General features: G+C 41.6%; 1 pseudogene; it reads left to right on the top strand.

Annotated features, from left to right (window-relative positions):
• Positions 1–14,828: 14,828 nt before the first annotated feature.
• LOC125546986 overlaps positions 14,829–16,127 on the top strand; it is a 20,117-nt pseudogene continuing 18,818 nt past the window's right edge.

Consider the following 16,127-nt stretch of genomic DNA (forward strand, 5'->3'; position numbering starts at 1 on the left):
TAGGATAGCTTCTAGGGTTTTAGCCTCTACGATCTCGTGGTAGATCAACTCTTGTAATACTCATATCATCAATATCAATCAAGCAGGACGTAGGGTATTACCTCCATCAAGAGGGCCCGAACCTGGGTAAACATCATGTCCCCTGCCTCCTGTTACCATCGATCCTAGACGCACAGTTCGGGACCCCCTACCCGAGATCCGCCGGTTTTGACACCGACAGCGAGATTCAATTTAAGAGTGGTAGGTTTGTAACATCCCAAAATTCTTGGAATGAATCAAGTGGGGGTTAATCTTCTAGATAAGATAGTGACTAATAGAGTTCTCTAGTCACTATCACCAATCTGCTATAACTTCGTGATGAACTATAATATGCAAGGGATGACGAAAACGATTCCCGAGCTCTTCATGATGCTAAAATCGGCGAAGGTAGAAACCAAGAAAGAGCATCAAGTGTTGATGGTTAACAAGACCACTAGTTTCAAGAAAAAGGGCAAGGGAAAGAAAGGGAACTTCAAGAAGAATGGAAAGCAAGTTGTCACTCCCATCAAGAAGCCCAAAGCTAGACCCGACCCTAAAACTGGGTGCTTCTACTGCAAAGAAAATGGTCACTAGAAGTAGAACTGCCCCAAATACTTAGCGGATAAGAAGGATGGCAACATGAACAAAGGTATATTAGATATACATGTTATTGATGTGTATTTTACTCGTAGTAACCCCTAGGTATTTGATAGCAGTTCAGTTGCTAAGATTAGTTACTCGAAACAGGAGTTGCAGAGACTAGTTAAAAGCAAGGTGACAATGTGTGTTGGAAATGATTCCAAGGTTGATATGATCACCATCACACACTCCCTCTACCTTCAGGATTAGTGTTGAACCTAATGTTATTTGGTGTTTGCGTTGAGCATGAATATGATTAGATCATGTTCATTCCAATATGTTTATTCATTTAAGTAAGAGAATAATTGTTGTTCTGTTTACATGAATAAGACCTTCTATGGTCATACACCCAATGTCAATGGATGACTGAATCTCGATCGTAGTGATACACATCATAATATTGATGCCAAAAGATGCAAAGTTGATAATGATAGTGAAACATACTTGTGGCACTCCTGTTTAGGTCATATTGGTGTAAAGCACATGAAGAAACTCCATGCAGATGGACTTTTGGAATCACTTGATTATGAATCATTTGATACTTGCGAACCATGCCTCATGGGAAATATGACTAAAACTCCGTTCTCTGGAACAATGGAGCGAGCTAATGACTTATTGGAAATAATACATACCGATGTATGCGGTCCGATGAGTGTTGAAGCACGCGGCAGGTATCGTTATTTTCTGACCTTCAGAGATGATTTGAGTAGGTATGGGTATATCTACTTGATGAAACACAAGTCTGAAACATTTGAAAAGTTCAAAGAATTTCAGAGTGAAGTAGAGAATCATCATAACAAGAAAATAAAGTTTCTATGATCTGATTGCGGAGGCGAATATTTGAGTTAGGAGTTTGGCCTTCATTTAAAACAATGTGGAATTGTTTCACAACTCACGCCACCTAGAACACCACAGCGTAATGGTGTATCCAAACGTCGTAACCGTACTTTATTGGATATAGTGCATTTTATGATGTCTCTTACCAACTTACCACCATCGTTTTAGGGTTATGCATTAGAGACAGCCACATTCACGTTAAATATGGCACCATCTAGATCCGTTGAGACAACACCGTATGAACTATGGTTTGGCAAGAAACCTAAGTTGTTGTTTCTTAAAGTTTGGGGTTGTGACACTTATGTCAAAAGAATTCAACCTGATAAGCTCAAATCCATATCGGAGATGTGCGTCTTCATAGGATACCCTAAGGAAACAAGTGGGTACACCTCCTACCACAGATCCGAAGGCAAGATTTTTGTTGCCAAGAATGGATCCTTTCTAGAGAAGGAGTTTCTCTCGAAAGAAGTGAGTGGGAGGAAAGTACAACTTGATGAGGTAATTGTACCTTCTCTCAATTTGGAAAGTAGTACATCAGAGAAATTCGTTCCCGTGATGCCTACACCAACTAGAGAGGAAGTTAATGATGGTGATCATGAAACTTCAGATCAAGTTACTACTGGACCTCATAGGTTGAAAAGAGCACATTCTGCACCAGAATGGTACGGTAACCCTATCCCGGAAGTCATGTTACTAGACCATGACGAACCTACGAACTATGAAGAAGCTATGATGAGCCCAGATTCCGATAAATGGCTTGAGGCCATGAAATCTGAGATAGGATCCATGTATGAGAACAAAGTGTGGACTTTGATGGGTTTGCTTGATGATCGGCAAGTCATTGAAAATAAATGGATCTTCATGAAGAAGACAGACGCTGATCATAATGTCACCATCTACAAAGCTCGACTTGTCGCAAAAGGTTTTCGACAAGTTCAAGGGGTTGACTACGATGGGAAGTTCTCACCCGTAGCGATGCTTAAGTCAGTCTGAATCATGTTAGCAATTGCCGCATTTTATTATGAAATTTGGCAAATAGACATAAAAACTGCATTCCTTAATGGATTTCTTAAACAAGAGTTGTATATGATGCAACCAGAAGGTTTTGTTGATCCTAAAGATGCTAACAAAGTGTGCAAGCTCCAGCGATCCATCTATGGACTGGTGCAAGCATCTCGGAGTTGTAATATATGCTTTGATGAGGTGATCAAAGCATATGGTTTTATACAGACTTACGGTGAAGCCTGTATTTACAAGAAAGTGAGTGGAAGCTCTGTAGCATTTCTAATATTATATGTGGATGACATATTGTTGATTGGAAATGATATATAATTTTTGGAATGCATAAAAGGATATTTTGAATAAGAATTTTTCAATAAAAGACCTCGGTGAAGCTGGTTACATACTAGGCATCAAGATCTATAGAGATAGATCAAGACACTTGATGAGATTTTCAATGAGTACATACCTTGACAAGATTTTTGAAGGAGTTCAAAATGGGTCAGTCAAAGAAAGGGTTCTTGCCTATGTAACAAGGTGTGAAGTTGTGTAAGACTCAAAACCCGACCACCGCAGAATGTGGAGAGAGAATGAAAGTCATTCCCTATGCCTCAGCCATAGGTTCTATAAAGTATGACATGCTATGTACCAGACCTGTTGTGTGCCTTGCCATGAGTTTGGCTAGGGGGTACAATAGTGATCCAGGAGTGGATCACTGGACAGTGGTCAAAATTATCCTTAGGTACCTAAGAGGACTAAGCAAATGTTTCTTGGTTATGGAGGTGATAAAGAGTTCGTCGTAAAGAGTTACGTCGATGCAAGCCTTTGACACCGATTCAGATGACTCTGAGTATTATTCTGGATACATATTGAAAGTGGGCGAAATTAGCTAGAGTAGCTCCATGCAGAGCATTGTAGACATAAAAATTTGCAAAAAATACATACGGATCTGAATGTGACAGACACATTGACTAAACCTCTCTCACAAGCAAAACATGATCACACCTTTGTACTCTTTGGGTGCTAATCACATGGCGATGTGAACTACATTACTGACTCTAGTAAACTCTTTGGGTGTTGGTCACATGGCAATGTGAACCGTGGGTTTTAATCACATGGCAATGTAATCTAAATTATTGACTCTAGTGCAAGTGGGAGACTGAAGGAAATATGCCCTAGAGGCAATAATAAAGTTGTTATTTTATATTTCCTTATATCATGATAAATGTTTATTATTCATGCTAGAATTGTATTAAACGGAAACTTGATACATAGACAAATCACCGTGTCCCTAGTAAGGAAACACACCAGCCACAAGGGGCTGGTCGCCCCCATATGGGCCGGCTAAAGGAGGAGAAGGAAAGGGGAGAAGGGAAAGGTAAGTGCGGATTGATACATCTCCAACGTATCTATAATTTTTGATTGTTCCATGCTATTATATTATCTGTTTTGGATGCTTTATATGCATTAATATGCTATGTTATATTATTTTTGGGACTAAAATATTAACCTAGAGCCCAGTGCTAGTTCCTTATTTTTCCTTGTTTTAGAGTTTCGCAGAAAAAGAATATCAAACGGAGTGCAAACGAAATAAAACCTTCGCGATGATTTTTCTTGGACTAGAAGACAACCAGAAGACTTGGAGATGAAGTTGGAGGAGCCACGTGGCGGCCAGAAGGACGGAGGGTGCGCCCAGGGGGTAGGGCGCACCCCCACCCTTGTGGGCCCCTCGTGCACTTCCTGGCCTAGTTTCTTCGCCTATATATTCCTGATACGTCTCCAAATTATCTATAATTTTTTATTGTTCCATGCTATTATATTATCCATCTTGAATGTTTTATATGTATTTGTATGCTATTTTAGATGATTTTTGGGACTGGTCTATTAACCTAGACCCCAATGCTAGTTTTTGTTTTTTCCTTGTTTTTGAGTTTCGCAGAAAAGCAATATCAGACGGAGTCCAAACGAGCTGAAAATTTATGGTGATTTTTTATGGACCAGAAGAAGCCCCCGAAGCAAAAGAGTTGGGCCAGAAGAGTACCGAGCCAACCACAAGGTTGGCGGGCACGCCCTTCATCCTTGTCATTGACTCGTGGACCCCCCTGACGTGAAACCGATACCAAAAATCCCTATAAATACAGAAACCCCCAAAAAGAAACCTAGATCGGGAGTTCCGCCACCGCAAGCCTCTGTAGCCACAAAAAACCAATCGGGACCCTGTTCCGGCACCCTGTCGGAGGGGGGAATCATCACCGGTGGCCATCTTCATCATCCCGGCGCTCGCCATGATGAGGAGGGGGTAGTTCACCCTCGGGGCTGAGGGTATGTACTAGTAGCTATGTGTTTGATCTCTCTCTCTCATGTTCTTGATTTGGCACGATCTTGATGTACCGTGAGCTTTGCTATTATAGTTGGATCTTATGATGTTTCACCCCCTCTACCTTCTTGTAATGGATTGAGTTTTCCCTTCGAAGTTATCTTATCAGATTGAGTCTTTAAGGATTTGAGAACACTTCATGTATGTCTTGCATGTGCTTATCTGTGGTGACAATGGGATATTCACGTGATCTACTTGATGTATGTTTTGGTGATCAACTTGCGGGTCATGTGACCTTGTGAACTTATGCTTAGGGGTTGGCACATGTTTTCGTCTTGACTCTCTGGTAGAAACTTCGGGGCACTCTTTGAAGTTCTTTGTGTTGGTTTGAATAGATGAATATGCGATTGTGTAATGCATATCGTATAATCAAACCCGTGGATACTTGTGGTGACATTGGAGTATCTAGGTGACATTAGGGTTTTGCTTGATGTGTGTCTTAAGGTGTTATTTTAGTACAAACTCTAGGGCTGTTTGTGACACTTATAGGAATAGCCCAATATATCGACCAGAAAGAATAACTTTGAGGTGGTTTCGTACCCTACAATAATCTCTTCGTTTATTCTCCGCTATTAGTGATTTTGGAGTGACTCTTTGTTGCACGTCGAGGGATTGTTATATGATCAAATTATGTTATCATTGTTGAGAGAACTTGCATTAGTGAAAGTATGAACCCTAGGCCTTGTTTTCAAGAATTGCAATACCATTTTCGCTCACTTTTGTTACTAGTTACCTTGCCGTTTTTTATATTTTCAGATTACAAAAACCTATATCTACCATCCATATTGCACTTGTATCACCATTTCTTCGCCGAACTAGTGCACCTATTCAATTTACCATCGTATTGGGTGTGTTGGGGACACAAGAGACTCGTTGTTATTTGGCTGCAGGGTTGTTTGAGAGAGACCATCTCATCCTACACCTCCCACGGATTGATAAACCTTAGGTCATCCACTTGAGGGAAAATTGCTACCGTCCTACAAAACTCTGCGCTTGGAGGCCCAACACAACCTTCTTCTTGTAGGCGTTGTTGGGCCTCCAAGTGTAGAGCTTTGTAGGACAGTAGAAAATTTCCCTCAAGTGGATGACCTAAGGTTTATCAATCCGTGGGAGGCGTAGGATGAAGATGGCCTCTCTCAAACAACCCTGCAAACAAATAGCAAAGAGTCTCTTGTGTCCCCAACATACCCAATACAATGGTAAATTGTATAGGTGCACTAGTTCGGCGAAGAGATGGTGATACAAGTGCAATATGGATGGTAGATATAGGTTTTTGTAATCTGAAAATATAAAAACAGCAAGGTAGCAAGTGGTAAAAGTGAGCAAAAACGGTATTGCAATGCGTTGAAACAAGGCCTAGGGTTCATACTTTCACTCGTGCAAGTTCTCTCAACAATAATAACATAATTGGATCATATAACTATCCCTCAAAATGAAACAAAGAGACACTCCAAAGTCACTAATAGCGGAGAACAAATGAAGAGATTATTGTAGGGTATGAAACCACCTCAAAGTTATCCTTTCTGATCGATCTATTCAAGAGTCCATAGTAAAATAACACGAACCTATTCTTTCCGTTACGATCTATCCTAGATTTCGTACTAGAATAACACCTTAAGACACAAATCAACCAAAACCCTAATGTCATCTAGATACTCCAATGTCACCTCAAGTATCCGCGGATATGATTATACAATATGCATCACACAATGTCAGATTCATCTATTCAACCAACACAAAGAACTTCAAAGAGTGCCCCAAAGTTTATACCGGAGAGTCAAGACGAAAATGTGTGCCAAGCCCTATGCATAAGTTCACAAGGTCACGGAACTCCCAAGTTGATCACCAAAACATACATCAAGTGGATCACGTGAATATCCCATCGTCACCATAGATAAGCACATGCAAGACATACATCAAGTGTTCTCAAATCCTTAAAGACTCAATCTGATAAGATAACTTCAAAGGGAAAACTCAATCCATTACAAGAGAGTAGAGGGGGAGAAACATCATAAGACCCAACTATAATAGCAAAGCTCGCGATACATCAAGATCGTGCCAAATCAAGAACACGAGAGAGAATTTTTGATGTGGAATGATACCTAACATAATTCTCAATGTAATTCTCTTTATTGTGGCATGAATATTCAGAACCATAAGATTCAAGACAAAAGTTTAATATTGACATAAAATAATAATACTTCAAGTATACTAACAAAGTTATCATGTCTTCTCAAAATAACATGGCCAAAGAAAGCTATCCCCACAAAATCATATAGTCTGGCTATGCTCTATCTTCATCACACAAAATATTTAAATCATGCACAACCACGATGACAAGCCAAGCAATTATTTCATACTTTTGATGTTCTCAAACTTTTTCAATCTTCACGCAATACATGAGCGTGAGCCATGGACATAGCACTATAAGTGCAATAGAATGGTGGTTGTGGAGAAGACAAAAAGGAGAAGATAGTCTCACATCAACTAGGCGTATCAACGGGCTATGGAGATGCCCATCAATAGATATCAATGTGAGTGAGTAGGGATTGCCATGCAACGGATGCACTAGAGCTATAAGTGTATGAAAGCTCAAAAAGAAACTAAGTGGGTGTGCATCCAACTCGCTTGCTCACGAAGACCTAGGGCATTTTGAGGAAGCCCATCATTGGAATATACAAGCCAAGTTCTATAATGAAAGATTCCCACTTAGTATATGGAAGTGATAACATAGGAGACTCTCTATCATGAAGATAATAGTGCTACTTTGAAGCACAAGTGTGGTAAAAGGATAGTAGCATTGCCCCTTCTCTCTTTTTCTCTCATTTATTTGGGCCTTCTCCTTTTTTGGCCTTTTTCTCTTTTTTATTTTTCGTCCGAAGTCTCATCCCGACTTGTGGGGGAATCATAGTCTCCACCATCCTTTCCTCACATGTGAATGCCTCCGGCGGTGTATCGGGATGTGAAATGAATCAAGAGTGACATGTATGAAAGAATTATGAACGGTGGCTTTGCCACAAATACGATGTCAACTACATGATCATGCAAAGAAATATCACAATGATGGAGCGTGTCATAATAAACGGAATGGTGGAAAGTTGCATGGCAATATATCTCGGAATGGCCACTAGTAGAAAACGGAGCTTTAAAACCGGTTTGTAAGGGCCTTTAGTGCCCTTTATGGAATCAGCACTAAAGTTTCGGCACTAAAGGCCCCCCTCCTTTAGTACCGGTTCGGCACGAACCGACGCTAAAGTGCCACCACGTGGCGTGAGCTCGCGCCTGGTACGGGGGACCTTTAGTACCGGTTGGTGTTACCAACCGGTACTAAAGGTTTTTTTTGAATTTTTTTTTGAAAATTTTGGAAAAAAAATTGATTTTTTTTATTTTTAATTTTTCTGAAATATTTGATGATTTAGTCTCTAATCACCTCTCTTAACTGCTCAAGTGTGGATCACTCATTCCAAATCATCTAACTTCCGGACCGGTCACCCATCCCTCTCACTACTCCAGCCCGAGCACGCTTAACTTTCAGGTTCTATTCTCCTTCGTTTCCGAGTCTGCACTTGTTGTTTTCCTGACAATAGTAAGATGTCAATCCTATTAACCCTCAGGAGTTTAGCTTGAGCATGAAGTCACACATTTCACCGTTTGAGTTTGAAACTATTATTCTAAAAAAACAGTAATTATTTAGTAACGCTAATATTTCTTGAATAAGTTTGACCATAGTTTGACCACAGTTTGACCATAGTTTGACCAGATTTGACCAAAATTCAAAAAATTGAAATAATTATTTAGTAACACTAATATTCTTGAATAATTACCTAGTAACACTAATATTTCTTGAATAAGTAGTTTCACCATAGTTTGACCACAGTTTGACCAGATTTGAACAAAATTCAAAAAAACTGAGATACTTTTTTAGTAACACTAATATTATTGCGTAATTATTTAGTAACACTCTATATTTCTTGAATCAGTTGTTTGACCGGTTTGACAAGATTTAACCAAAATTCAAAAAAAACATAAATTAGAGCATATCTTTTTTTCCTTTTACAATTTGTCATTTCAAAAATTGTCCTAAACCCTAAACCCGGGACTTAAAACGTCGGAAACTCTATACTAAACAGTAAAAACTAAGGGTTTAGACCATAAAACCTAACCCTAAATGCTGAAATCTAAACCCTAGCACTAAATGCTAAAAACGTCCAAAAAACCGTCTAAAACGCCCAAAAACTCTATTTTCCCTTTGGAATTTTGTGATTTTAAAAAATTGTCGAAACGGAAAACTGGTTTGTATTTTCCCTTCAAGCGCTAATCTCCCCGGCAACGGTGCCAGAAAAGAGCTTGATGTCTACTACACAACCTTCTTCTTGTAGGCGTTGTTGGGCCTCCAAGTGCAGAGGTTTGTAGGACATTAGCAAATTTCCCTCAAGTGGATGACATAAGGTTTACCAATCCATGGGAGGCGTAGGATGAAGATGGTCTCTCTCAAACAACCCTGCAACCAAATAGCAAAGAGTCTCTTGTGTCCCCAACACACCCAATACAATGGTAAATTGTATAGGTGCACTAGTTCGGCGAAGAGATGGTGATACAAGTGCAATATGGATGGTAGATATAGGTTTTTGTAATCTGAAAATATAAAAACAGCAAGGTAGCAAGAGGTAAAAGTGAGCGAAAACGGTATTGCAATGCGTTGAAACAAGGCCTAGGGTTCATACTTTCACTCGTGCAAGTTCTCTCAACAATAATAACATAAATGGATCATATAACTATCCCTCAACATGCAACAAAGAGTCACTCCAAAGTCACTAATAGCGGAGAACAAACGAAGAGATTATTGTAGGGTACGAAACCACCTCAAAGTTTTCCTTTCTGATCAATCTATTCAAGAGTCCATAGTAAAATAAAACGAACCTATTCTTTCCGTTCGATCTATCCTAGAGTTAGTACTAGAATAACACCTTAAGACACAAATCAACCAAAACTCTAATGCCACCTAGATACTCCAATGTCGATCACCTCAAGTATCTGCGGGTATGATTATACAATATGCATCACACAATCTCAGAATCATCTATTCAACCAACACAAAGAACTTCAAAGAGTGTCCCAAAGTTTCTACCGAAGAGTCAAGACGAAAACGTGTGCTAACCCCTATGAATAAGTTCACAAGGTCACGGAATTCGCAATTTGATCACCAAAACATACATCAAGTGGATCACGTGAATATCCCATTGTCACCACACATAAGCAAATGCAAGACATACATCAAGTGTTCTCAAATCCTTAAAGACTCAATCTGATAAGATAACTTCAAAGGGAAAACTCAATCCATTACAAGATAGTAGAGGGGGAGAAACATCATAAGACCCAACTATAATAGCAAAGCTTGTGATACATCAAGATCGTGCAAAAACAAGAACACGAGAAAGAGAGAGAGAGAGAGAGAGAGAGAGAGAGATCAAACACATAACTATTGGTACATACCCTCATCCCCGAGGGTGAACTACTCCCTCCTCGTCATGGAGAGCGCCGGGATGATGAAGATGGCCACCGGAGAGGGATTTCCCCCTCCGGCAGGGTGCCGGAACGGGTCTAGATTGGTTTTTGGTGGCTACGGAGGCTTGCGGCAGTGGAACTCCCGATCTAGGTTTCTTTCTGGAAGTTTGGGTATATATAAGAGGTGTTGGAGTACGGAACAAGTCAGGGGGGTCCCCGAGGCGGCCACGAGGTAGGGGCGCGCCCAGGGGGTAGGGCGTGCGCCCCACCCTTGTGGTGGTCTCGGGACTCTTCTGGCCCATCTCCGGTACTCTGTGGGATTTTTCTGGGCCAAAAATTATCTCCGTGAATTTTCAGGTCAATTGGACTCCGTTTTGTTTTCCTTTTCTGCAATACTCAAAAACAAGGAAAAAACAGAAACTGGCACTGGGCTCTAGGTTAATAGGTTAGTCCCAAAATTCATATAAAATAGCATATAAATGCATACAAAACATCCAAGGTTGATAATATAATAGCATGGAACAATCAAAAATTATAGATACGTTGGAGAAGTATCAGGCCTCGACATGGTCGTGGGCAGCCTCCATCAGGGCTAAGGCCGCCGCTGCGGAACGGACAGCTGTTGTGTCAGTCTCGCCAGTTTCTATCCCCAAGGCAGATGTTGCTGCCGCCACTTAAGAAGCAACACCGGCCGTTTAGGCTGCCTTGGCCGCCCGGTCACAGATTGCGGCCGCCCTCATGCACTATGTTAGCACGTGTATGGCGGCTGCGGCTGCGCTATCGCCGAAGTGGGCCACCGAAGCTGCCCTCATGACGTGGGTCCACGTGCCCATCTTTCACTGGCGACGATTGAACAATGAAATGATATTTGGGGAGCGAGCTAGTGTGCTTGAGACGTCGGCTGTGGACTGTAGCCGATGCACGTTCTTGCATAAGCCATAGGCGTACTATACACCGACGGTGCTCCAAGATATTTTGTGTTGCATCTCACACGGTTGGTGATAATAAAATGTGTGTGATCTACTTGATTTTGGGGTCACATCGGCAATGGACGGTGTTTGAATTGCTAGACCTTTTATCTTCACTGAACATTCAACTATATGTGTGTCGTAAAAGAATTGGAATTAACTGAGTTTTCTATGCATTCATGTGCATAATTCAAATTTGAACTACACGCACATGCTCTAATGCATATAAATTAGTTGAAAATTCAAATATGTGTCCTTGGTTGCCTGCTTAGGTCCCATGCAAGATATGGGAATGAATGTCAAACACCCTGCCAAGATCACTCGGTCGCAAACATTGAGATGCCTGGTTTTTAAATTCTAGTAATCCAAAGCTTGTCTGAAATTTATGAAACTTGGCATGCTATCATGGAGCGGCATCAACATGCCGTGGTAATTTTTTTGTCCCATTTGGGGCAGGTTTGGGGATATGCTTCTCACAAACCAGAGCTTCTCACAACAAACCTGATGGTTTCGGTAGGGAACGTCCCACCTTTGGGGACGAAACGATATCCATTGCCTCTTATTGCTTTCAAAAAAATTCTCGTGTCAACATAGAACAACAGGAGTGTTGTGTCAATTTTTGGGATTTTCTAGGGTTCGTTTGGACATTTTTATGCATTAACAGAGTTTTCAATGCATTTATGTGCATAATTCAAATTTGAACTACATGCACATGCTCTCTTGCATATAAATTGGTTGAAAATTCAAATTTGTGTCCTTGGTTGCATGCTTAGGTCCCATGCAAGAAATGGGAATGAATGTCAAACACCCTGCCATGGTTACTCGGCCGTAAACATGGAGATACCTGGTTTTTAAATTCTAGTAAATCCAAAGCTCGTCTAAAATTCATGAAACTTGGCATGCTATCATGGAGTGGCATCAACATGCCATGGTAAATTTTTTTCCCATTTGGGGCAGGTTTAGGGATATGCTTCTCACAAACCAGAGCCTCTCACAATAAGCCTGATGGTTTCGGTAGGGAACGTCCCACCTTTGGGGACGAAACGATATCCATTACATCTTATTGCTTTCAATTTTTTTCTCATGTCAACATAGAACAACAGGAGTATTGTGTCAAATTTTGGGATTTTTTGGGGTTCGTTTGGACATTTTTATGCATTAACTGAGTTTTCAATGCATTTATGTGCATAATTCAAATTGGAACTACATGCACATGCTCTAATGCATATAAATTGGTTGAAAATTCAAATATGTGTCCTTGGTTGCATGCTTAGGTCCCATGCAAGAAATGGGAATGAATGTCAAACACCCTGCCACGGTTACTCGAGCGCAAACATTGAGATACCTGGTTTTTAAATTCTAGTGAATCCAAAGCTCGTCTGAAATTCATAAAACTTGGCATGTTGTCATGGAGCGGTATCAACATGTCATGGTAAATTTTTTATCCCATTTGGGGCAGGTTTGGGGATATGCTTCTCACAAACCAGAGCTTCTCACAACAAGCATGATGGTTACAGTAGGGAACGTCCCACCTTTGGGAACGAAACGATATCCATTGCCTCTTATTGCTTACAAAAATTTTCTCGTGTCAACATAGAACAACAGGAATGTTGTGTCAATTTATGGGATTTTTCGGGGTTTGTTTGGACATTTTTATGCATTAACTGAGTTTTCAATGCATTTATGTGCATAATTCAAATTTGAACTACATGCACATGCTCTAATGCATATAAGTTGGTCGAAAATTCAAATATGTGTCCTTGGTTGCATGCTTAGGTCTCATGCAAGAAATGGGAATGAATGTCAAACACCCTGCCATGGTTACTCGGCCGCAAACATTGAGATACCTGGTTTTTAAATTCTAGTAAATCCAAAGCTCGTCTGAAATTCATGAAACTTGGCATGCTATCATGGAGCAGCATCAACATGTCGTGGTAATTTTCTTGTCCCATTTGGGGCAGGTTTGGGGATATGCTTCTCACAAACCAGAGCTTCTCACAATAAGCCTGATTGTTTCGGTAGGGAATGTCCCACCTTTGGGGACGAAACGATATCCATTACCTCTTATTGCTTTCAAAAAATTTCTCGTGTCAACATAGAACAACAGGAGTGTTGTGTCAATTTTTGGGATTTTTTGGGGTTCGTTTGGACATTTTTTATGCATTAATTGAGTTTTCAATGCATTTATGTGCATAATTCAAATTTGAACTACATGCGCATGCTCTAATGCATATAAATTGGTTGAAAAATCAAATCTATGTCCTTGGGTGGATGCTTAGGTCCCATGCAAGAAATGGGAATGAATGTCAAACACCCTGCCACGGTCACTCAGCCGCAAACATTGAGATACCTAGTTTTTAAATTCGAGTAAATCCAAAGCTCGTCCAAAATTCATGAAACTTGGCATGCTAATATGGAGCGGCATCACCATGCCGTGGTAAATTTTTTGTCCCATTTGGGGCAGGCTTGGGGATATGCTTCTCACAAACTAGAGCTTCTCACAACAAGTGTGATGGTTTCGGTAGGGAACGTCCCACCTTTGGGGATGAAACGTTATCCATTGCCTCTTATTGTTTTCAAGAAATTTCTCGTGTCAACATAGAACAACAGGAGTGTTGTGTCAATTTTTGGGATTTTTCAGGGTTCATTTGGACATTTTTGTGCATTAATTGAGTTTTCAATGCATTTATGTGCATAATTCAAATTTGAACTACATGTACAAGCTCTAATGCATATAAATGGTTGAAAAATAAAATCTGTGTCCTTGGGTGCATGCTTATGTCCCATGCAAGAAATGGGAATGAATTTGAAACACCAGGGCACCGTTAATTGCCAGCAAAACGTTGAGATACGTCGTTTTAAAATTCTAGTAAATCCAAAAGTCGTGTGAAATTCATGAAACTTGGCATGCTTTCATGGAATGGCACCCGACATGTTGTGGTATTTTTTGTGTCCATTTTGAGAGAAGGCGCAGTCAAATAACAGGCAACAAGGCACTTTGAAAAAATAGTTGTCACTTTAAGATCTTAAACAGTTGTATAATTCAAATCGTGTGCGTTCTGTTAACCATTCACGTGACGCCACGTGTCTTCGTTTTAATGGCTATAGGAGGTGCCGTGTGGACAGTTGCTTGACCTTGACTGAACGGGAGGCATGCGAGCGGAGTCTGGTGCACAGGCTGAACGAGAGGCATGCAAGTTGTCCTCCAATGCGCAGGCTCACCGGGAAGCGTCCGAGTTGTACACTGCGCGGGCTCACTGGGAAGCGAGCCCTTTGACTTCCATGGCCGCCCACCTTCCTCTCCGTTAATGGGGCCCGAGCCGCTGTTTAATATGGGCGGCCTTATTGTCCGCCTCCCATTCCCCTCCCTTCCGCAGACCTCCACCAACGCCATGGCATAGAATGATCATCTGCCACTAGTCTTCAAGTTTGGTGAAGTCGACTCCGAGCCAGAGGAGATAGAAAATAAGGAGGAATGGGGCCTCATGGACATGGCCCAGAACGAGCTGGCCGCGGCGGTTGCTTCCCCCACTCCCGTCCCAGCTCCCATCCCCGCGCCCGTGCCATCGACCATCCCCATAGTATTGACGGATTGGTCTCCGAGCACTATCATAGAGCTGGAAGCCGCGGGCGTCAGTGAGGTCTCCGCGGACCCGCGCGAGCTCATGTACATTCCAATGCCAGCACCCGTGACCGTGACCGTGCGCACCCTCCATCCACCATGGCGCTGGCCCCCGTGCATTTGGCTGCACCCATCGCGCCTATGCCCCTGCCTGTTCGCACCCCTCCACCCACTACGGTGCCGGTCCCCGTGCGTTTGGCTGCACTCGCCGCTCCCGTGCCCGTGCGCGCGCCCCCCTCAGCGGCATGGGACGCTGCCGTCGACCGCTACCTCTCGACGGCGCCAGTTGCCGTCCTCCCGCGCCCCACCCGTCGATCGTGCGACGACATGATGTTTGATTTACATGTGAAGAACATTTTGTGCTGCCTTGAAGACTTCAACAACAGCATCCCGGAGGATGACAATGACGGCACGGCACGCCGCCTCGGCCGCCGCCGGAAATAGTTTTTTTGGGGTTTAATGCTGTATCCCGAATTCTCGATCATATGAATAGAAATTTGCAGTGTGACTGAATGAAAGATATGGTTTGAACGAACTTGCGTTTTTCTCTCTTAATGTACAGACTTATCAAAAGATTTTATTTTGAAAAAAAATGTCAATGGTATTTAACTATAAAACACCCATCGCAAACGTTTTAGTTAGAACACCTGTGTGCAAACTGATAGCTTCCCCAGGAAGCCAAGGGAAAATGTGCCGAGCAGGATTTCTGCAGCTATTGATCGCAAACGTTTTACATAGAACACCCGTATGCAAAGTGAGAGCATTGGTCTTCCCTTGCAGTGTAGGATCTGTGCATCCCTTCAACGCAAATGGTTGTTTTGCATGACCGGTGTGTAACCACGTAGAAACAATTGGGTAAGATTTGCATCTCTCATTTTGGGTATGTTGCCATTTGTCAAACGGGAAAGATTGACATTTTTTATCTAGTAACATTGCCATTTGGCAACCTTGTAACACTGCGATTTGTCAAAATATGCAGCTAAAAATCACTAGCACTATCTAATTTTTGCAACTAAAATCACTAGCACTATTCATATGGACACCACTAGCAGGCGTGAGTTGATGGATGCATATGCAAATGTACCATTAATTACATACAACAAATCATCAACCCACAACGACAACGAGGATACACGTTGGATTATAGATCATTTCCAACAAA

Source organism: Triticum urartu, chromosome 3 (genome assembly GCF_003073215.2).
Source record: "Triticum urartu cultivar G1812 chromosome 3, Tu2.1, whole genome shotgun sequence".
NCBI classification, from domain to species: domain Eukaryota; kingdom Viridiplantae; phylum Streptophyta; class Magnoliopsida; order Poales; family Poaceae; genus Triticum; species Triticum urartu.